Source organism: Carettochelys insculpta, chromosome 24 (genome assembly GCF_033958435.1).
Source record: "Carettochelys insculpta isolate YL-2023 chromosome 24, ASM3395843v1, whole genome shotgun sequence".
NCBI classification, from domain to species: Eukaryota; Metazoa; Chordata; order Testudines; family Carettochelyidae; genus Carettochelys; species Carettochelys insculpta.
Genome location: NC_134160.1, coordinates 10,312,404 through 10,335,945, shown reverse-complemented (window position 1 = coordinate 10,335,945; position 23,542 = coordinate 10,312,404). Strand labels below are relative to the sequence as shown.

Here is a 23,542-nt window from a genome sequence, read left to right as displayed (position 1 = left end):
CCCCAAATCTCTTTGGCCTGTGGATGCAAAGAAAAGCCATAAAATGTTCTCTAAGTGTAACTGATTCCTCACCTGAGTCTGCAAAAAGCCTAATTGTGCCCCAAACTACAAAACCCGCTGCCATGTCCAGAGAGGGCACTACCTGGCATTCTGGCATGGGAAGCCCTCTGTGGGCTTTCCCTGAGGGAGGTTCCTTCATTTGGTTCTGTGTGGTCTGCTGAGTGGCTGTTGTCTTGTAGCTGTGTCGGTCTCTGGACACCGAACACCTGCCTGCACTGTGCCAGCCTGTGTTTTCTATCCTTTGCCCCAGTGTTGCTCCCCCAGGCCAGTTCAGTGCGAACCAGGTCAACTCCTGTAATGACTCAAGGTGGATACAGCCCTCCATAACTTACTGCTGCCTTTGGGCTGGGTTCCAGAGCTTGGTTGCTAAGGAGTGTCACCTTCTGGTTAAGCAACATATCCCAGCATCAACACGGCAACGCAGCTTAAGAACAACACTGCTGTGCGCCAGGAAACCAGCTCTTTCCAGACTTGGAATCTGGGAGCAGATTGCTTAGCAACCAGGCAGCCACCCCTCTGAAGAGGAGTGAGAAATGTTGGAGGGAATTAGACCTCCCTTGAACCTAGACCCGTTTCTGTGCTGACCAGTGCCAACTAAGACAGCCAGTTAGAATACTAAACTGGTCCCACTCCATGAACCCTTCCAAAACCACTTAGAAATGGAAACTTAGTGTAAAAAGTTAGTAGCAGTGTTAATAAATTGTAAGCAGTCCCACAGCTGGCTTGTAACCATCCACAATATTGCTGCTGATCGCCTAAAAACAATCTATAACTTGTTCCTCATGTCTAACATGCATATAAACCCTGAATTGTTTTTTTTTTTGGTCCTCTCCATTTTCATTTTACCCACAAAATCTCCTGATTTAACAAATATATCAGCCTCTAAGGCAGGGGTGCACAAAGTGTGGGGGGGGGAGTGAAATTTCTTAAGGAGGGTTGCAGCACCATCAGCTGCTGGGTCTCAGGCTCATCCAGGTCATTTAAAAATGTTGAACTATGTTACTGGTTTTACATCTGTGTGCTGACATTTATAGACGAGTTCATAAAGTTTTTACATTCTACAGACTTATTTTCTTACATATGCCAAAAAGGATTTCCTTCGGTTTGGATTAGACAGGTTGGGGGGACGAAAAGGGGGGCCCAACATTGAAAGTTTGCTAATCCCAATCTAAGTTGCCCCAAGACTGCTTGCCTATCACCATTATTAATCGTTGCACCTTCTGCAGATACCACTTACCCTGGCCCCTGTAATATAACGTGTGACAACTGATAAGTTGATTTCATCCATAGCTCCCAAAGGACTTTACAAAGCAGGGTACTATGGTCACTGTTTTGCAGATGAGGAAACAGAGAGACAAGGCCCAGAACCTCACAAGTGTTTGAGGACAATGAAATCAATGGGAGGATGTAGGCACCTAAACATTTCTGAGCATGTAGGCTAACATGACTTGCCTAAAGTCAAACATGTGACAAAGCCAGGGGTCAAAGCTAGGTCTTTGGAGTCCCAGACATGAGAACGGCCATATTGGGTAACACCAAAGTCCATCTAGTTCAATATCCTGTCTTCCAACAGTGGCCAAATGCCAGGTGCTCCCCACCCCACCCCGAACTTGGTAAGCATCGAGTGATCCATCTGCTGTCACTCGTTCCCAGCTTCTGGCAAACGGACGCTAAAGACTCCATCCTTGCTAATAGCCGATCCTCCATCCTTGCCGATAGCCGATCCTCCAGGAAATTATCTAGTTCTTTTTTGAGTGCTGCTATAGTCTTGAGCTTCACAATGTCCTCTGGCAAGGAGCTCCACAGGTTGAGTGAGTGTTGTGTGGGAGGGATAGCTCAGGGGTCTGTGCATGGGCTTTGTAAATGCAATTTTGTGAGCCCTATCCCTGAAGGGGCCTTTCAAGGGTCTGGGACAAGTTACTTAAAAAACTGTGAGGGATGGTAAAAGACCTTGCTGAGAAAGGGCTGGATTTGATGACCTCTTGAGGTGCCTTCCTGCTCTATGAGATACCTATATCTCCATGTTTCACTGTGTAAAAAAAGAAAACAAACGTATTCTTCATTTCTTTTGGTGACCCCTAGCTCTTGTGTTTATGCGAAGGAGTAGAAGTCACTTGCATTCTGAGCATCTCTGGCTGGCAAACCCAGGGCTGTACTTCCGAAGCAGATCCTCAGTGATGGAGGTTCTTGACCTTGGGCCTGAAAGCTCAGTGATGATTGGGTATCCTAAAAGAATGAGGTCAGGTTGGGTTAATTAGCTCATTGCCCTGAATCACTGCTTCAAACAGCAAAAACTCAGCACAAGCCTCTCTCTCTTCAAAGCCTTTGTACCTATGGCATGTATATGATGCTCACCCTTTCCTCCACCCGGCACTAGGCTGCAGCATCACTTATAGCCATGTTTGTTTACTAGGTATGACATTGCCATAGCAGCAATCCCTTTTGACTTTCTAAAATGGCTGGAGTTTGATGATAGAAGTTGATTTTTTTTTTTTTCCATGAGGTGGCTGCGGTGTCTGTGCATTGCTATCCTCTACTGGGTGGAATGCAAACTGTGTGTCTTAGACTCTATACTGCCCAACCCTCACAGGAGATTCTCCTTTTAGTGTGAGTGGCAGCGGACCGTAGAAATAAAAGGATCGAAGAGCCAATCCAAATGTGATCTGTTGAATGGCTTTGGCATGAATTGTGGTGCCAAAATTTAAGGCGGCCACAGCCGTGCCGTTGTGTGGTTCTGCTGCCTGGCATCTTGCAGGGAAGAGAGAGTTCCTCCTTGTCAGTGGCCTCCTGTGAGCCAATAGAGGCAGCCGGCTTGTGAGCAGGATGTTCTCCAGCAGGCCTCGTCTGGTTAGGTAAAGCCTTTCCAAAGGTCAGGAGGCTTATGCGTGAAAGCAGCTGTAAGAGAAACCCAGCTCTGCTCAGCCTGAGTTAGTGATCCTTTGGCTCGATCCAAGCCGGGAAGGCTGAAGGGTGACTCAGATGCAGAGAGGGGAAATGAAAAGGAGGGGGAAAGAGACTGGGCCAGCTTGGAAAAGGGAAGGAGGAATAAAATGGAAAGCCCTGGAGAGAAGAGCTTGGAGACAGGAAAGGGGAGCAAAGGAGTCGGTGCAGGGGAGGGAGTGGAGCTGGGGGTAGGAGGAGAAAGACAGAGAGCAAGGGTCTAAGATGAGGCAACGAAGCTAAGCATGAAGAGCTTCTGCCCAGTGTATGTGGAGAGTCACTGGCTCATCTGTGGGTGCTGAGCCTTGTTCCCTGTAAGCAGAGCGCTTGAGTGACTGCCCAGGAGAGATTCATGTGCTGCCCAGCTGATTAGCAGAGCGGCTGCAGCCGGCTGCAGACGTTGCTACTGGTGGTGCACATAACAAAATGTATTCTGCCTGTGGACGGATAAATTAGAGGGAACCCTGGTGCAGAGCCCTCAGACATCTGACCCAGGGCTCTTGCAAATCTGGCCCGTAGGAACTTGCTGTCTTTAGCAATCAGGGGCCGCTCTCCCAGGCTGCATGTCTGGGGTGGTCTGGGTTGCGGCAGGGGGAACCTCTCGCTAATGCATGGCTTGGAGAGTAGCTGCTGGGGCAGTGATGCCCTGTGTCTCCGATGCACACGGTCAGCTCCTATCCAGGTAAAACAGAGCGGTCATGTGCCTTTCCTTGCAGTGCCCTTTCGAGTTTGTTGCAATTAGTTCATTTAAACCAGTTCCATGGAAACAGAGCTGGTGGCCACAAACAGTCGACTTGTTCTCCTGGAAGGAGCCGGAGCACCTCCAGCTGTGATCTCATTAGGTTTCACGAGCTAAGCCCTGTTGGCTTGGTGAGCGCTTGTCCCGGAGGCTGGCCAGAAACACCTAGGCGTTTCAGAACCGTGGTGCTGGATGAATCATTAGGGTGCTGTTTATTCAAAGCCATTATTGACAAGTGCTGAGGCAGGGAGGGGCCAGGCAGGCGGCTGTGCTGCTAGAGGTTTTGCATATCAGGTGACCCATAAAACACTCTGTGCTTGTAGTTAAGGCTCCCCTATTTGTAGGGCGGAGCTGGGTGTTTGAACACTGCATTTAATTGCACTCCAATTTGGGTAATTACGTCTGACTCCTAAATTCTCCCTTGCAATCTCCTTCCCCGGGCACGTTCCACCTCTGAGGAAGCTGCCTATGCACCGCACGGGGCACTTGGGTATGCGTAGCCTTTACGGCTATGGTGAGTCTCGCAAGAGCCCGGGGCTGAACGCAGCTCTGGTTTTGGACATGTGTGGATCTGGATCGGAACTTCCTGGCGCGGGCTGGCAAGCTGGGCCTGGTGCAGTGGGCTGAGCTGGGTAGCTAGCAGTAGAAGTTCCTCTCCTTCAGGTTTGCAGAACGGCCCCCCTGCTCTGCCAGGGGTGCACAGGCTCCCAAGGCACATTTAAAGCAGACAGCCTGGTAGGGGAACTGGGCAAGCTCACCGCACGCTGACAGCACACGCAGGACAGGACTTCCCTGGCCTCTTCTCCATAAGAGGAACTGTTGGGCTGCCACAGTGATGAGGCCCAGGCAGCCCCCTCCCCTGACCTCCCCTCCCTTGCAGTCCATAAGAGGAGAAGCACAGAAGGGCCCTGCTTGCCTCACCGCACATTCCATTCCTGCCTGTCAGGGACCAATATAGCCACCAGCATCATTCCACACACGCCAGCCAGCCGTGCTGAGGCAGGCCGGAAGGAACTCAGCTGCTCAGACGTTCAAGGCAGCAGGCCCAGCCTCTCGTTTGAAACCAGGAGCCGATCCAAAAGCCATGGGCATTGGGATTCTCAACTGGGAGCTGGCAGCCCGGCACGGTGGGAGAGACCTAGCCCTCTTGCAAATGGCAGCTTCTCAACCCGCAGGATTCCCAGCCCCATGTTGCTTCAGGAGCAGTGTTTAGGAATCTCTTCCTCCTCCATGCAGCTGCTTCTGGGGTAGAACATTAGTCATTTAACAGCCTGTAGCAAAACCAACTTAGAGTAGGAAGTGAAGCATAATGTAGCCAATTAAAACTGCTAGGGAAGTATAAGGAGGTGAATGGATATGTCACACTAGTGAATTATGAATTCTTTCCATAAGCAGGGGCTAGCCTGCATCCCACTTAGTGTGGAGAGGTTGACCGGCTCCTGACAGCTGTCAAAGGGTTAATTAACTTTGAAAGGTCAGGTAATTGGGTAGCAGTGTCCTGCCCTTAGGTTATTTTCAGCCAAAGAGGTTTGGTCTCACAAGGTCATGCTTCTGTCTGGGTGTGAGTGGCTGGCTGTGTTGAGAGTCAACATCTTGCTGTGAGAGGTTCATGCCACACCTTGAAAAACATGGGTTGGAGGCCATATCGGAACACCTTGAGATTGGCATCAAAATAATATTTAAAAAAACAAAATCTCAATTTGTGGCTGGTTTACGCTCCTGCATTAGCCCGCTCTCACATCCAGTATTAACAGTTTTCTCTGCAACCAGAAGGGCAAGAAACTTGCCTCTTTTTTAATGAAATCCTGAGATTCTTTCATAATCACATGGCTTCAGGAGCTCGGCCTTTAAGAAAAACATTGAGTAGCATGAGGCAGCTATCCTAAATCACCAGCTGCTTCAGACTTGCTTGTGTAGTTCAACTGTTCTCCCTTAATAAACACAGAAGGTGGCTTTTTTTCCCCTCTTCCCTAATTCACTGTGGTGCCTATGGGCCTACTCCATAGTAATAAATTCTGAATATGGCATGTGAGCTGCCTATACAATTTTTTACTTCCTGGATATTGTTTGCCGCATGGGAAAACAAGCCCTTCTCTGCTCTACCTGGGGGGTTAAATCAACACAGACCATCTTGTGTCAATTGTGACAAGTCTGTTGTCTGCCCCCGCAGGGTTCTGCGCTTCTTGGCGGATTTTATTGGGTGCCTCACAGACTCATGGTGGCCCTACCACTGGCTGGGGCCTTTCCGGGGGCAAGGGTCTCCACGTACCAAGCCATTCTCATTGCAGGCAAGTCCCAGGAGATTCTGGTTTGAGCATTGGCCTTGTAAACCCGGGACTGTGAGTTCAATCCCTAAGGTCATTTAAGGGGCAAACATTTAAAAAAAAAAAAATCGGTCGGGGGCAATGATCTGTCCTGCCACAAGGGCAGGGGACTGGACTTGATGACCTCTTGAGGTCCCTTCCAGCTCTATGAGATGTTTTTGTCCTCCTACTGGGACGGCACTTCAGAGGAAGAGGGGGGGGGATCCCAGGCCCACCCACTACTCTGGGCTCTGGCCCAGGGACCCTAGATGGGGGCAGCTGATGAGGCTTTTCCCCTGTCCCAAACACAGCAGCCTTCCCCTGGGCTACTTCTCCCACCACTTCCCTCTGGCACCTTCCCCTTGTACCTGGCTGATCTGTTTCTCTCTCCCAAACCTGAGTTCTCCAGCCTCTCTTCCTGATCTGTGCCTCTCTCCCCAACCCCTGCAGGGAAAGCTTTTCTAGTGAGCCCGAAGGCCTTAACTGGCAGCAAGTGTCTGATCAGCCTTTTTTTGCTGCAGCTGTCTGCCTTGGCTGCTGGGTTGCATTTTGTGAACCCAGGTGGGGACATAAAAGTCACCGAGGCAGCTCCCAGTATATTTTCCTCCATGGGGCTCTTGTAGTGTGCAGCCTGTGGTCTGCCACATGATCTAATTCTGTGTCCAGATGAACATTTCAGTCCTACTAATGCAACACAGCCTCTGCACCAACCTAGTAACTCACTTCTACAGGCAGGGTAGAGTCAAGCTCCATGTATTTAGGTTGACATGATATCAATGTAGACACAGTGTTAGTCTGTGTCTTCAAAAACAAGAAGTCCTGTGGCACCTTATAGACTACCAGATATTTTGGAACATAAATATCTGTTATGCTTATGTTCCAAAATATCTGGTAGTCTATAAGGTGCCACGGGACTTCTTCTTATTTCCAACAGTGTAAGTGCTCCTGGCGAGGACATGCCCCACCAATACAAGGAGCAAAGTGTAGACACACAAGTGATGTGATGCTGATTGTGAATTAGGTCAACTTAATTTTGTAGTGTAACCATGGCCCAAGGAGGAAGAATATAGAAGGACTCAGGATAAGGCACCTCCTGGTGAATGCTTCACGGTTAAGAGAGAATTCCTGTTCTAGTGGCTGGGAGGGTCTTACCTCCATGCTCCAGCCAGCAAACAAAACAGGTTTAGCTACAGGGTCAATGCTGGGAACCAGCAGCTCAAAAGGAGGATACACCATTAAATAGACTCTGTCCCATGATTAGATCAGGTGTAGGTTAGGGTGGGTATCTGAAGGTGGCACACCTGCCTGCCTCAACAGCAATGTTCCCTCTAATTTTTTCCACCCATGTGTGGCTTAATTTTATGTGCACCAAGGAGTGTACAAATGTGCACCACCTGCAGAAACAAAAACCTAGCGGTGGGTGCTCTGCTCAGCAGTTGGGTGGGATTTGAATTTCTCCGGAGTGGCTGCACAAGTGCCCTGCTTACAGGGAACATTGCTCCCCAGCAGGGCTCCAGATGAGAGAGACACCTGCGGAAATGCTGCTTTTTAAAACCCTGTATGCCTGTTTTTTAACCCAAGTCATGTTTAAGCTTAAGGGGAATGGTGGCCATGGTTCAGAACTGTTCAAACTCAAACAGTTTATAACCTGTCTGTGCTGGGATTTGAACACTAATTTCAAACCTAAGTGGAAAACTTAGATTCAGCAAAGGCAGGAAAAGTGTCATCACAGTGCTGCTAGCTCCCACCATTTTGATCATTAGCCTCATACGGGTCACTCTTTTCCCAATCTTAAAGCCCCAGCTCCTGGAGTCACATGATTAAAATGGAAGCTGGGAGCCTCATATCAATGAAGGAAAGGTCTAGCCTTCCTGGACGAAGAGAAAAGCCTGGAAATGTAAGCTTGGTGTACCCTAAATCTCAAAGACAAAGGTCAAACCTCCTCAGTTTTAAGAACCTTGTTTGTTTGGTTTCAGGCCTGACTGTGTATGCTCAACACTTAGGGGTGTTGGTATTGCTAAGCTGCAGTCTGCCTCCTGGCCCCGCAGCAGGCCTCCCTCTATTTTTTTTATTCCATCCATGTATGGAATAAATTTTGTTATATGCACCAAGGGGTGTGCACCACCAATAGAAACACAGGCTGCCGGCTGAGGGTGCTCTGCTAATCAGCTAAATGGCACCTGAATCTCTCTTGCTTACTGGGAACACCAACCCACAGTCTGATTCAACCAGGCTCCAAAGTGATGTGTAACCATATTTGCATATGATTTCTGCACTCTGCCCCACAGCCAAAGAATGAAGGCTTTTTACTTCTAATCACGGGAAAGGGGGTGCAGCATTAGAGAGGGGGACAAAAAGGTAGGGAATGGGATTTTGCCCTTTTGAGTAAGGATTGGTGTTTGCCTTTGGCAATTAATTCTCTTAAGGCCCATAATGAGCAAGTGACTAGGTGACATCTCTCTGGCAATAACAAAGTCCTATGGCACCTTATATACTACAGATTTATTGGTGCAAAAGCTTTCTTGGGCAAAGACCCAGTTCATCGGTCTTTGCCCATGAAAGCTTACGCTCCAATAAATCTAACCTTTCATGGGTAAAGACTGATGAAATGGCTCTCTGCCCAGGAAAGCTTTTGTGCCAATAAATTTGTTAGTCTATAAGTTGCCACAGGACGACTTGTTTTTGTGGATACAGACTAACACGGCTCCCCCTCTGATTGCTGCAGATTAATAGGAAGGGCCTAATGAGATAACTTCTCTGCTCCAAACTCTCTCTCTATATTGGAAGGCCCTTTCATTTAATGGGGGACGGGTTTTTCTGTGCCTATCGCCATGACCTCTAGCTCCAGGACAGAAATGATGAGACAATGAATAAAATAAAATCATCCGACACCTGTGCCCACCCTGCTGAAAACCTAAGTGTTGGCCAGTGTTCTTGCTAATTTTTTTATCCAAGCATAGAATAAATTTTATGTGCGCTGAGGCACTTGTAGATGTGCCCCCCGCCAGTCGAAACAAACGCTACGGGCACTCTGTTAATCAGCTGGGTAGCATTTGATTTTCTCCCAGTGCTCAGCTTAGGGGGAACACTGGGTTGGCCCAGCCCCGAGCAAAAGAAGGCGCCTTTGTCCCATGCGGTTCAGCAAACTTAGCCTCTGACAGCTCACCTGGGGGTTTATAGGACTCAGCCCCATCCTTGCTATTGCTACGTTTGAGTTAGATGTAGCCGGACTCTGCAAGGCTCCCCTGACGCTCAGGCTATAGAAGGCCAGTGCTTCACAGCATGGAGCAGGGTCTGACCTTTCCTTGGCCTCGGAGGTCTGATTCTGGCCCATCACTAGGTTAGCTGATCAGTGTGGGCCTTATCACAAGCTACGGTCGGTCGTGGCTGTTCTAACGCAGCTTGGTATTCCCTGGCTCTTTCTGGCCAAAGTGCTTCAACCCCTCTGCTGTTGGACAACCTTTGAATTGTGTGTAGCTGATCTTGGCCAGTACAGGCAAGGACCGAGACTAATCAGTCATCTGACTAGCTCATTCCTGTTCCCAGGCCCTCTCCTTCCTCCCTTCCCCTCCTCTGCCACCTTCCTATTTCAAACAGGATTGGAGCACAGATTTGTTTTTCCAGTAGCATTGGACTCCCCTCATACTACAGCCTTTAATAGTGGTGCGCTCTGGGAGAATCTGGCCCACGCTATCATACTGCCTGAGCAGCGCTTGCCATGGAAAGAGAACCATGGGTGGCTTTTCCTTCGGCATGTCCTTCTGTGCTGAGCCATAGGACGTGGCACTGCAGCACCCTGATTAGGGGTTCTGTGCTAACCCCACGTGCCACGTTGGAACTGACGCAGTAGCCTCGGCAAGGCTCTGAAATCCGTGCTTATTGCGCTAACTCTGTGTGACCCTACAGCAATGGCGAGGCAGCTAGTGGGCTGTGACAGCTGCTCATCCTGCTGATTAGATTCTGTTTCCTTTACTCTTCCCCGTGTGTTGGCCTGTTCTCGCCTCCAGTGCCGAGATGTCTCTGCACAATAGGGCCAGCTCCTTGATCTGTGTTTGTGCAGCACCTAGCAACAATGGAACCTGCTCATGACTCGGGCTCCTGGGGGTGATCCAAAAAAGAAATAAAATCTGAGGGCTTGTTTAGTAATGGATTACTTATTTTTGGTAGAAAAATCCCCTTTTTTCCAGGAATAAAACAAAACTTGCATCCATGCTGCAAAGCTTATTTGAGGGTAACAGGGCATTTAACTCGAAAGAGTGACTCCACCAAAACGAATGACTTTTGCCAACCTTCCCCCTTTCTATTTCGAAATTGACTTTTTGTATTGAGGTTATGATTTACTTGGTCTCCAGGGAGTCATCCCATCATTGCTCTTATTTGGAAATTGGGATCTCAAGTGTGACTGCTCAATTTCAAAATGCTCTTGCATTGTGGTTGCTCTTTTCAGAAATAACTTATCTTGACAAAGTTACTTCTGAAAATCCCTGCGGTGCAGACATAGGTCCGGCTGCAAAGCTCAATGCTGAGTTAAAGCATCTGATTTGCCATTGCTGGATTTTTTTTTTTTTTTGTCTGCACTTAATCCTTGTCCTTTCTGTTCTCCCCGCTCCCCCCCCCCACCACAGGCTCCTGTCTAGCCATGAGCCTGAGCAGTCCTGCACAATGCAGCCTCTCCATCACCAGAGCACTTTTACGCCTCGCATTCCTGGGGGCTGGGGAAGAGGGACTCCCTCCAGGTTGTGCGTAAGAGCTGTCTCTGAGGCTGTCCAGGCTTCCTCTGGACAAGGCAGCTGTTCCTGCCAAGCGGCATTAAGGCCTGCAATGTAAACTGCTCGGAACCTGCCTGGCTGCAGCCAGAGTAACGGGGTGCAGTCAGATTTGGGCAGCTGGACAGCAGTAAATGAATCTTCCATTCCTTCCTTGTGTAGCTGCTGTTCTAAGGGGTGTGCTCAAGAGCATTAAGCCAACTTGCCAGGGCAGGGGACAAGGGGGAGTCTTCTTTGGACCTTCCAAAAAGTCCAGATTCAGGCCAGAACTCATAATGTCTCTGTGTGGCGTTCTCTGGGGCTGCGGCACACTGGGTGCTTACAGGTCCACAGCCTTTCCACCTGCTCAGGCTTCTGGGAAGCAGGGACACAAGAATCCGTCTGCGTTTTCAAACCTGCACTTAGCAGGAGAAACATGGGGCGCGACTGGTGCTTTTCCCGTAAACTGCTTGTTCGAATGATGGGGAAACTGTTTTTTTTTTTAAAAACGCAATGGGGGAGAAGGCAAAACCCCAAGCTCTGCCTGTTTCTCCCCCCCAGCACTGTGTCAAGATTGATCTCCTCAGACAGTCGGGGGACAGGCACTGACTGCTGAAGCAGGCACAATGCATTCTGGGATACCACTCTGGGGAGCATTCTGCGTGGGGGGGGTGTCATATCTGTGTGTCTCACTGCAGGTGACCCTCAATGTTCCCTCTAATTTTTTCCCTCTGTGGGTGGAATGAATTTTATGCACACTGAGGCATGTGCAAATGTGCACCACACTAGAAACACAGGCTGCTGGCTACGGGTGCTCTCCTAATCAGCCGGGCAGCACCTGAATCTCTCCTGGGATTCAAGAGCTCAACTTACAGGGAACCCTGGTGGCACTAATATAATTAAGGGGTGAGGCTTTCTCAACCAAGGGGCTGGATGTGTGGGTAGATCTGGGGGGCATGCTCCTTAGTTCTGCCTCTGTGGGTGTTTCCTGCTTGAGCGGTGGCAGCAAAAGTCCTGGGGCTGGCGCTGATTTGCCCAGATGTCCTCCTGGTGTAAGCCACACCCACTCAGTGTCGCACCAGAGCCTGCAGGGGGTGCTGGCACCTGCTGATCTAAGCGCATCAGTCTGTCCTGCTGAAGCTCAGTTGGACCTCTTAGTGGTACGTTGGTTTGGCACAAATCTTCATTAATCAAAGTGCTGGAGTGCAATGATCCAGCTCTGGAGCAGCTGATGAGCCTGTTAAATGGGACACAACCACCAGCAGCGGGGCCAAGATGCTGTCCACAGTCAGTGTGGACTGGACTATACAGGCCTCACCATACCAGCCCTGTGGTTTTTCCAAGGCATCCCCATTTATATGAGCCCAGATGGGTCTTGCCCCCTCTAGTAGGTCAGTGTCCATATAACTAACTATTCCATAAGCTCACTGCTGTGCCTCCAAGCCATGGGGCTGGTGGGTGGGGGGGGGTCATGTGGCTCGTCTGTTAAACCAGGTTGAAGGCCAGGAGCAGAAAGGCCAAGGAATTAGGAACATTAACTTTCAGGGCAAAACAAACTGATTTCTAAGGTTTAACTGGATCAGTGACTTAAGGAGCTTAGTGGGGGAAGAGAAACTAGCACAAACCAAGCTTAACACAGTAACACAAGTGGAAAGAGGGCCCGGGGGCGGGGCGTGGATCAGACAGAGGGAGGCTCCTGATTTGTGGTAACGTGCCACCATGTTGTCAGCCTGCCTTCAAGGGGCCTGTGCACCCCCTTCTCCGCCCCCCCGAGGTGAGGCAGGCGCTGCCCTCAGAGCCTGCAGGCAGACAGGGACGGGAATGTGAAAAAGGGAGAGGAAAACCAAGCAAGACCTTTGTGGGTCCCTTATTGAGGGCAAAATAACAGAGCTCTTGATGCAGAAAGGGGCCTGCTCTGTCTGACTGATCCTCCTCCAGGACGATGAAGTGGGTCTTACCCACAAAAGCGCGTTACCTAATAAATGCAAGTGTTAGTGGTTTTTAAGGCGCTACAGGACTGCTTGTGTTTTGGGGAAGCTACAGATTTGCAGGGCTACCCCTCTGAAACTACCCTCCATAGGAAAGGGCTACATTCCCCTCTCCCCAGCAAAAGAAAAGCAGATGCTGATGGAGGGCAGTCTGACCTCTCAGCCCCCATTCCCCAGGATTCTGCCATTCTGGTGGGGAGCAGTGCTTTGGTGATCGGCGCTGCAGCGGCTGAGCACCTCAGACCTACAAACCCTCTGGTTTTAAGATGGTAAAATCCTCTTTACATGAAGCTCAGATTTGTCCACCTGTCGGGGTAAAGTTCCTCCCCCCTGAGCTCTGGCCTCTCCCCAGCTCACGTCCCTTGGTCCTGCAGAGTTGGGCTCTGCTGGCTAGCAATGGCTGCAGCCTGCAAGGCTGGTGCAAGGAGAAGGGATTGTTGGGGAGAAGCCAGTGCAGGGGACTCTGGGCTCTGATTTAAAAAAAAGAAAAAATGAGCCGCTTGCATGCACAAACAAGAACATCAACCATTACCTAACCTGGGGTTCTACATGCCCCTTGACTGGCTGTAACCTCTCCCACAGCCAGGGTGTTCCATTCAGGTGACTCATCCACCATTCGCTACAGCATGGACTGCTACCAGGGATGGGACCCTGCAGCAGATGGACCACAGGGCTGATCCCATGTGGCAGCTCCTTTGTTCTTAAGCCCTTTGTCTCGCTCTGAGCCTGGGAGGATGGGGAGGATGAGTTGCTTGGCCACTGTTTTTCCCATCGATTAAAATAGTAACACTGATACCTACTTGGGGCTCAGGGGCAGTGAGGGCCACAGGCCAGAGGGGCATGGAATCAGGGCTTTGGTTTGGTTAACAACCTCTTGTCACCTGGCTAGAACGCCTGGAGTCATAAACAATGATCCCTCTAATCATGTGCAGAATAAATTTTGTTATGTGCACTGAGGCATGTGTGGATGTGCACCACCAGTAGAAACAGGCTGCCTGCTGTGGGCACTCTGCTAATCAGCTGAACGGCATTTGAATCTCTGCTGGATGGCTGCCCAAGCGCTCAAAGGAACCCCGATCAAATGGCCTCTCTCCCTGTGCTGTGGGAACACAGGCATCCCTAGACAACTCCAGCAACAAGCTTTTCTGGGATGACCTCCCGAGGTCCCTTCCAGCTCTATGAGGCAGAGGGGGGGGGTGTGTGTGTGTGTGTGTGTGTGTGTGTGTGTGTGTGTGTGTGTGTGTGTGTGTGTGTGTGTGTGTGTGTGTGTGTCTCTCTCTCTCTCTCTCTCTCCATATCTAATCCCCAATCTCGGCACCCTTGCTGCCTGTGCTGCAGAGTGAGTTATAAGAGGCTCAGAGGTTTCCAATCCCACGGTCTCTGGGGCTGGTCTGACTCAGCAGCCTGCTGTGATTTGCCTGGGCCTGGCGGTTGTGAAAGAACTCATGCAGTAGTCATTGGGTGTGGTCCCCGGCAGAGCTGCCATGTCCCCAGATCTCCCATAACCCGATCCAAAGCCCAGTGAAGTCAAAACTTCAGTGCACAGTATGCCTACCTGGCCACCCTCCTATGGCAACCGGAAAGGAGAATCCGGGGGGTACTAGCCATGTGCCCCTCCCAACTCCTCTTCATCCCATGCCCTGTCCCCCAGCACCGCACCGCCCCTGCCCCACCCACCTCTTCCTCCAGAAGTGCCGCATGCTTCTGCTGAATGCAGGGGGGAGGAACCACTGAGGGCGTGTGCGTGACCGCTTGTGCGCCCCTATGCATTATTCCTGCCCCCATCCAGAGACCTGTTAGTGCCCTGAAACAGTAAGAACTGGGAGCCTCGTGTTTTTTTTAAAAAATGGCTTGCTGCCACAGATGAACGCCCATACTGGGTCAAACCGGTGGCCCACATAGCCCAGGGCACTACCCTGTCTACCAACACCAGCCAGTGCCGCAGGTATCAGAAGGAACGACCCAAAGAGGGCCGTTACCAAGGGATCCACCTGATGAAATCCAGTCCCAGTCGCTGGCTGCCAGAAGTTTTAGAGACACCCCAGAACATTGGGCTGCGTTCCTGACCCTCTTGGCCCTGGGGAACAGGTCCATCGATGGGCTCAGCCAGTTCTTTTCTGAACCCAGTTATATATTTGGCCTTCAGGCAGATTGTGCACTGGGTGAAGAGGTGCTTCCCCTTGTTTGTTTTACACCTGCTGCCTGTTAATTGCATTAGGTGTCCCTGGTGCTTTTGTTATTTGAAGGAGTTAAATAACATTTTCTTATTCATTTTCTCCATACCAGTCTTCATTTCTATCATAGTCCTCCTTAGTCACCTCTTTTCGAAGATGACTAGGCCCAGTCATTTTAATCTCTCATCAGATGGAAGCTGTTCGAGAGCCCTAACCACTTCTGTTGCTACAAAGAAAAGAAAACAAAACAGCAGAAATGTAGCACGTTAAAGACTAACAACAAGATTTATTCAGTGATGAGCTTTCTGGGGCAGACCCACTTGCTGGGCTCTGTCCTTTTTCTAATTGCAATATTTGTTTTTAAGATCAGGTAACCAGAACAGTGCACAGTATTCAAAAATGTCTGTGTACCATGGATTTACATGTTGATTAGTAACAGAGAGAAAGCCGTGCTGGTCTATATACTATCAAAACAAAAAAGCAGTCAAGTAGCACTTTAAAGACTAACAAAATAATTTATTAGGTGAGCAGTGGGTCTGTCCCACAAAAGCTCATCGCCTAATAAATTACTTTGTTAGTCTTTAAAGTGCTACTTTATTGCTTTTTTGTTTTGATGGATTTACATGGTGGCACTATGAGATTTTATGTCTGTGTTGTCTATCACCTTCCTAATGGTTCCTGACATTGTTAGCATCTTTGCTGTGGGACACATGAGATGTTTTCAGAGAAATGTCCACAGTGACTCCAAGGTGTCTCACTTGAGTGGTAGCAGCTAAGTTGGAACCCGTCATTTTGTGTGTATAGTTGCAATTACGTTGTCCAATGTGCATTACGTTGCATTTGTCAACACTGCCAGGTTACCCAGTTGCGGGAGACCTCTTTGTAGCTCTTCATAGTCTGCTTGTGGATTTAGCAAGCTTCAGTAATTTGGTGTCATCTGCAAGTTCCGTCACCCCACTGTTTTTTCCCCTTTTTCCAGATCATGTATGTGTACAGTAGAGCCTCAACATTCGCAAGGGTTCTGTGTTCAGAATCCTCGCAAATGTTGATTTTTGCAAATATGGTGGAGCGGGGGGGCTCAGAGCCACGGGGAAGCAGCGGCTGCCAGCACTTGTGCCCCAGAGCCCTGGGAAGTGGCAGCCTCAAGCAGCCGTCCTCAAATAACTGAATTTGTGAACGTTAAGTTTGCGAATGCGGGAACCTTACTATATGGTGAACAGCATTGGTCACAATAATTGGAGGCCCTATTATTTATATAAGGTGTTTGTCTCAGTTTCTTGTTATTCTGTTCTTTACTGTAAAGTCACCCAATTTGCCTGGTGCTGAAGTTAAACTCACCAGCTGGTAATTGCCAGGATCACTTCTGGAGACTTTTTTTTTGTTTTCTAAATCAGTGTGTCGTTAACTACCCTCCAGTCATCTGGTACAGAGGCTTATTTACATGAGAGGTTCCGTGCACAGTTAGAAGTTCTGCAATTTTATATGAGTTTCTTCAGAACTCTCGGGTGAAGAACTCATGATTTCTGATTGTTCAAAGCATCAACTTGTTCCAAAAGCCCCTCTTTTCATTGACTCCTTAATCTGGGACAGGTCCTCGGAGTTATCACCTAAAAAGAAACTTCCTCTAGTCCTCTGTGGTGAAGACTAATGCAAAAAATAATAATAATTATAATAATTTAGCTTCTCTGCAATAGCCTTGTCTTTCTAGAGTAATCCATTAGCACTTCCATCATCCAGTGCTAATTCTGATTGGTTGGCAGGCACCCTGCAGTTGGCTCTTGTATCTTTTGATAGCTCTGTTTCCAATTCTCTTTAGAGTGGCATAATTATTCTGGACTTGCTAGATTTAAAAAGGTGTCTTTAAAAGATGTCTTTTTGTTTCCTAATTATTTCTTCTACTTTGTTTCGCTATGGTGACTATTTTGGGGGGAGGGGTGGGTTGTTTTACTGGTGTGAGAAGGCAATGTTCCCTCTAATTTTTTTCCATCAATGGGTAGAATAAATTTTTGTTACATGCACCAAGGCATGGGCAAATGTGCACCATTAATAGAAACACACGCTGCCCTCCGTGGGTGGTCTGCTAATCAGCATTTGGCTCTCTTGGGCAGCCGCCCAAATGCTCAGCTTACAAAGAACCCTGGTGGGGGCAGTTTATTTGTTATTATTTGAGGGCGTAGGTGTAATTTGACCTTCTGTTATGGTGTTTTTTAAAAGTTTCCATGCAGTTTGCAGGCATTTCACTCTTGAGATTGTACCTTTTACATTTCTGTTTAATGACCCTCCTTATAGCTGTGTGTCCTTCCCCTGTCTTGAAGTTGTGTGCTGCCGTGGTAGGCTTCTTTGGCATTTCCCCCCTACAAGGCTGTTAGTTTAATTACATGACGGTTGCTGTTACCAAGCAGTTTAGCTCTACTCACCTGTCGGGCCAGATCCGGTGCGCCACTTAGGACTAAATCGTGAATTGCCTGTCTGCCTGTGGGTCCCAAAACTAGCTGCTCCAGGAAGCAGTCGTTCATGGCATCTAGAAATCTTTTCTCTGTCCCATCCCAAGGTGACACATTCCCAGTCAGTATGGAGATAAAGGGAGATCTTGGCTATTACTGGGGTTTCTTTTCTTTGTAGCCTCTCTAATCTCCCAGAGTATTTCACACAAGATGCTGTGCAGATAGTGTGAAATTCTAGCCCCATTTAAATACATGGCAAAACTCCCATTGAGTTCTGCAGAATCAAGAGTTTACTGATAGCACCTAATCCTACTTTTGGATGTTACTAAACTATTTGCCTCATTAATCCCCTGCAGCAGTGAGTCCCACAGGTTAATCACACACCATGTGCACATCTCCCTTTCTTTACTTCTCTGCTCTCTGGTTCCTCACCCTCTCTCCCCACCCCCTCTGACGGCTGCCCTGAAGCCAAGGAATGAGCACAGCCCAGCCTTCATTCCAGCCAGACTGGATCAGGATTTGCTGGGAGCAGCAGAGTCTCAAGGAGTTCTGATTCTCACTTCCCTCCTCTCCCCTTCCCAATGAGCAGGCCCTCCTGGAGCAGCATGGCCCCTATTATCCCCCTGAACCAAACCTCCTCCCCTGGGAGGTGCCAGGGTCCACTTGATTACACCAAGGGAGGGCCGGGGATGCTTCAGATTCATGATTATTTCAGTTCTCCTGCTGCCTTTAAAGGCTGCTTCTCATCTGCATGGTGCAGCCTTACGTTTCCTGTTATCTGAGGGGTAGCCGAGTTAGTCTGTATCTTCAAACACAACAAGAAGTCCTGTGGCACCTGGTGAGAAAACTCCAGGGGGGAGGCACCCACATCTGCCCAGGCAGAAAGCCCACCCTGCCTTTGCTCTGCCCCTGCCCCGTCCCCATTTGCCTCTTCCTCTGCAAGAGCTGCTCCACTTCTGGTGAATGTGGGAGAGCGTGTTCCCTTCCCACCCCTAGAGTGGCAGGGTCCAAGTCTGTGCAAGCTGCCCTAGCTCATGCCACTTTTGAGCCGCACCATTCTGGGGGAGAGGGTGGAACCGTCCTGCACTCACCAGAAGCAGTTTGGCACTCAGTGGTCAAGGGAGGGGGGCTGGGCACTGTGGGGTGCATGTGACCCCTTGTGCACCCCTATGTGTCGCCCCCTGCAAATCCACAGATATTTGCTTTACACCCACAGGTCTGGCTCTGGATATCCGCAGATCCTTTCTGCCCGGGCGGATGTGGGTACCAATTTCTTATCCACTCATCACTCCCCTGATGGAGCTGTTCCTGCTGCCTTGCCATCCCAGAACCTTTCCCTGCTGCCGGAGTCCTGTGCTGCAGTGGGAAAAGGCTCCTGCAGCAGGGAGGCAGCAGGACAGGCAGGGAGGCAGTAGGACAGGACGCTGCGAAAATTAGAAGGGCGGGCAGGCAGGGCTGGCAACGGACACCGCTGGGCACTGGGCAATGTGTGTGTAGGGGGAGGCTAAGGGACATCAGCCTTCAGTCCCACCTGCACCACACCATGCTGTCCCCAGCTAGGCTTGAAATTGACATGCCATGGGCCAGCTGCCCCCTTTGCCACCCCTTAGACAAGGCAGGCTCTCCTTGGGCTTGTAGAGACCTAAACTGGGTTTGTCTCCATAAGGTTCATTTGTTCTTTCTCTCCGACGCAGTGCCTCACCCTCTATGCTGCACACGCCCCAGCACAGGTATACGTTAGCAGTGTAGCACTCGACGTGCCAGCGGGAGATGTGTGCAAAGCAGGCGTATTTCTCCTTGCTGATAGCAGGCTGTTATAGCAGGGGTCCTCCCCTGGAGGGAGACGGGAACAGTTTTGTCAGAGGTGCGTTTTGGAGACTGTACTCTGTAGGTGGCCTGTGTCTATTAGAACCAGGATCAGCTGCAGGACCAGAGTGTGATGGGGTTTAGGGGTCCCAAGCACTGTACCCCATCCGCAGGCAGGAGTGACTCACTCAGCAGGTAGAATGGGAAGTTTATTAGTGGAGAGAGGCACAGCTCAGCACAGAGGTGTCAGTAAAACAGGCAGAGACAGTCATTCCAACCCATCCTGGGGAGAGGGGTCTGAGGGGTGCCCCAGCTGGGGTGTAGCAGCTTCCCCCCCAGCCAGGCTGGCTCCTTCCAACTCCCTCTCCCCCTGCTTCTAACTGCCACCTCCGATTCAAACACCCCCGTCCCCCCACCCGCTCGCCTCCTCCCTACTCTTTAAAACAAAAAAGCAGTCAAGTAGCACTTTAAAGACTAACAAAATAATTTATTAGGTGATGAGCTTTCATGGCACAGCTCTTTGTTCAGGTCAGAGGTGTTACCTGCCAGCTTAGGTTACGGACCCAGTAGGTCATCCTTAGCCGCTGTGAGCGGCTCTGCCTGTCACACACACATCCAGCTTGACTCCCACACATTCCCCGCCACTCCATCACACAGAGTGATGAATGCTGAGCTACACTTGGCCCACAGCCACAGCTGGGTTCCCGTTGGTCTGAGGCAGGGGTCTGCAACCTGCAACTCTTTAAGGACTTCTTCATGGCTCCCGACGCTCTAATTGCAAAGCAAAAAAGAAAAGCCCTCCTGATTAAAAGCCCCAAAATGAACAACTTTTATCTAAATAGCGAACAATATGTGAGCTTGAAATGCTGGATAATGCCCCCCGCAGCATCCTCTAGAGAGAGAGAAGGTTCAGGAGAGAAAGTCAGGAAGACAGTGGTGCAAACACACGCAATGTGTGAGGAAATGGAATATGTAAAAAGTGTGCAAACATCCTGCAGTAAACACATATCCCATTGCAAATCATTCTGTGTGCGCTGTTCTTAAACTAGGGCTTACAAAAAGTAGAGTTTGGCATTATGTATTCGGGACCGTCTCATAGTCACATGCGTGAATTATGGAGTTTTTTTTACCAAAGTGGAAAAGAATGTCTGTTATTGCTATTTTGGTCCCCAACCCCTGGCCTGAAGCATCAGGAGCAGGATACTGCTGGATTAGATGGGCCAATGGTTGGAGTGGGGACAGTGAACTGTATCTTTCAGACATCTAATGGAAAGCAGATGATGGTGTCGTAGTTTTCAACTGTGATTTATTTAATATTGATATATATTGTGTGGGACCGAGATGCCTCCACTACATAAGGCCCCATTTCACAAGGTTGTACCTACAGCCGGCCTGTACAAATCCGTGTGTTGTTAACTCATGTGGCATTGGAAGAAGAAAAAGAGAGTCTTTCTGGCTGCAGGTGCAGAACCAGTAGGATGAAAAATCCTTCCATCTCTTCCCAGAGCTGCTTTCTCTTAGTCTTGCAGCTGAGGATGACAAGTTGCCCTGGAGTACCCTGTAATATACAAGCTGTTGGTATATTGGCAACACATGGTTATCCTGAGAAAGTAATCTTACAATTTCTTACAGGTACTGTCCTATTGTAACCCAGGTCCCAGTCAGCTCTTTAAATAGCTCCCTGCTGGCTTTGGCTGCAGCTCAGCTGTTTCTGAAGCTATGCACCAGGGTGCTTCCCCTTTCTTTCACCTCTGCCTGAGACCAAAGTCCTGTTCCAAAAGTTAGTCCAAACTGGTTTCCTCTCCAGCTGCGTTCAGGTACCCCAGAAGAGTTCGGTCTCTGCAAATGTTTAAAGGGTGGAGTTTCTTGTTGTGGGGAGGGTGTCGTTTGTTTTGACACGGCACACTTGAGCGTGTGTCCCCCATAGGAGAGACACGGGTGGTTCCATATTCAAGTGACATTTAACAGGGGGAGTTTTCCCATCAAGTCTTTCGCTGAAAGGAGGAAACGCAATGGAAACAGATGGGATCTGATTTCATGGCAGCTCCAAAGAGCCGAGAATAACAGCCCTAAAATCAGGGCTGAGGCGGTGGAAAAGCACAAGAAAAACTCCTTTGTAGCCATCTGGACACTGAAATGGGGAAATACGGCTTGGTGTGCGGAATCAGCCCAAGCTGACATGCCTTCTTGATGACAGGCTAGTCACATGACAGCCCCTCTGTTATTATCACAGTAGGCACCAAGCTCATTGCTTGTGGGGGGCGGGCAGGAGAGACAATGGCATAATTAATGTATTATCACTGCTACTAATAGTATTTATTAAGCTGATGGTGCTTGTCTAATTCACCCCCTCTGATTAGGTGTTTCCCAATTATCTTTTGCTTTTTGCTTGGCTTTTTGGCCCAGATCCATGGGTCCACCAGCTTGCTGGAGCATATGCCAAATCCCACTTTCCCCAGAGCCGAATATCAAGCCGTTTTCCTCAAGTTTTCTTTATTGATAGAGAAGCTCAGACCACTGCAGAGCCTGTTGTCTGCCCTTATCTGATGCCTCTATCACTACTCCCTGCTGCAAAGTATTTTGAGATCTACAAATGAAACTCCTGGTACTGGCATGAGTCGAAATCATTGTGACTAGCAGAAGGAATACAGACCAGAACAGCATGAATCAGACTCTGTAAACCCCTAAAGATTTACTTATCCAGTCAATGAGAGCAACAGATACTCAGCATATCCGGACTGAGGTGCCGAACTTCTCAGGAAACTAACTGACTTTCCACCTGGCTGGTCTCAGGTCCTTCACCTGATCTCACCTCTGCAGGTGCTAGGCTGCCTCTAAGCTGTCATCCGACCTGCTTTTCCTCACCTAACTTGGCCCATCTGGCAGAACTTTACAGCACAGTGGATGGGCCCTTTTCCACCCATTCCCCCTAACGTCCAGCTTCTCCGACCTTTATGAAGAGGCTCTAGATGGCTGGGTGCAAATGGCTCGTACTGGTTACCCCTTCCTCTCTGCACCACCAGGTTTGCAATGTCCAGCAAATAAAGGGTCCCTGAGTTATACGTGCCACTCGCATTAGCACCGCACACCCTGTGCGTCCCTGGGGCCTTGTGTGCTTCACGCACAGTTGAGTGCTCTGCCATCGGCATTGGCCCAAGCCCTGAGATGCATTATGCAACTGTCCAGAACGGCGCTGCTTGCTGCATCCTGTGTTCTGATTGCCATCCCCCTGGCTTGGGAAACAATCCCCGCGCTGGGCCCGTAAATAACATCCGCCGTAAATCAAGCTATTTCCTGCAGAACAGGACTGTCAGCCCCAGCACAAAGACAGGAATGGAGGCCTTGTGGCCAGTCCTCTCTGTTCCCCAGCCCTGGGAGGAGTCCAGAGGTGGAGGAGGGGAGCAGGACAGAGAGAGAAGGATAATTCAGTGGTTTGAGCATTGGCCTGCTAAACCCAGGGTTGTGAGTTTGGCCCTTGAGAGGGCTGGGGAGGGGGAGGGGAAAGGATGGTGCTTGGTCCTGGGAAGAGGGCAGGGGACTAGACTCAATGAACTTCCTGAGGTCCCTTCCGGCTCTATGAGATATATAGCTACATATTAGCCCAACACATCTCTGCTAATTTTGATAAGTGAGCTCCTTGTAGCTCTACAACCACTCGTGTGACCCCCTGCTTCTCCCAGGGACAGAAATGAATGCCAGAGTGAAGGGCGAAAACCAGAGGGACAGTACTGTCTAGTGGGTATTGGTGTGCACAGGTCTGGGTTCTCTCCCTGGCTCTCTCACTGACCTGCTGCGACCTTGGGTGAGTCACGTCCTTGCTCCGTGCCCCAGTTTCCCCTCCTGCCCTTTGGCAGCGCTGTGCGTTGGCAGCTGTCTTCTATTGTGCACGTAGCACAGTGGTGGCTGGATCTTGGTTGGGTGAAGTTGGAGCTCAGTCGCAACAAAAGGAAAGCAATCATACCACCTAATCTCTCTGGGCAGGGGTGTGGCACACTGAAAAGCGTCACTTTCTTCCACTGCTGAACAAGGAAGTCTAACAGAGCAAGGGAAAGAGAATTGTGTTTAATCCTGTTCTGTCTGCCTCTGCTTCCCTGCAGATCCCTCCCCAGAAGCTCTGCACACCACTCTCCGCTGGGCTTCCTGCTCTAGCTTAAAGAAACAGCCTGGGCATCCCGACAGGCAGGGAGATGGCCACCAGGTCCTCTCCAAATTACACCCCTCTCCACCATCTTTGCCTCCAGGCTTTCTCCGAAGTGTTCCCCAGGGAAGGATTCCCCCTCCCTTTGGGAGTCTCCTGGCTCATTTCCACTCAGCGCCAGGGGTTGCTTGCAGTTTTCCCACAT

General features: G+C 49.7%; 1 long non-coding RNA gene across 2 annotated transcripts; it reads right to left on the bottom strand.

The window, feature by feature from the left end:
- Positions 1-19,718: 19,718 nt before the first annotated feature.
- Positions 19,719-23,236, bottom strand: LOC142001398 (uncharacterized). 2 transcript variants are annotated; one of them, XR_012642467.1, is made up of 3 exons: positions 22,987-23,236; positions 20,581-20,757; positions 19,719-19,970 (listed from the first exon to the last, which is right to left on the bottom strand). It is a non-coding gene; the product is annotated as an uncharacterized LOC142001398 (long non-coding RNA). The 2 variants fall into 2 exon arrangements; XR_012642466.1 differs by having other exon boundaries at positions 20,585-20,757.
- Between the last annotated feature and the right edge of the window lie 306 nt (positions 23,237-23,542).